Below are 254 nucleotides of genomic sequence, written 5' to 3' on the forward strand. Positions count from 1 at the left end.
ATAGATAGACTAGCTTAGCAACAACAGTTTTACGCCCTCTCCTTTCTGTATTTGAATTATTCTAGAACTTTGCCTCTCTTGTCTGAGAAATAATCGCGAAACTGTACGCTTGCTTAATAATGGACATACGGATAATCCGTTCCCTTGTATAATATTACTTCTGCTGTAACCTTTGACCTTTTGCCTCATATTTAAATAATTAGACCATTATTTATCTTTGTAATTGTATAGACTCAAGGTGTTCGCTAGTGTGT

This window comes from Lottia gigantea, assembly GCF_000327385.1.
Source record: "Lottia gigantea unplaced genomic scaffold LOTGIsca_79, whole genome shotgun sequence".
NCBI classification, from domain to species: domain Eukaryota; kingdom Metazoa; phylum Mollusca; class Gastropoda; family Lottiidae; genus Lottia; species Lottia gigantea.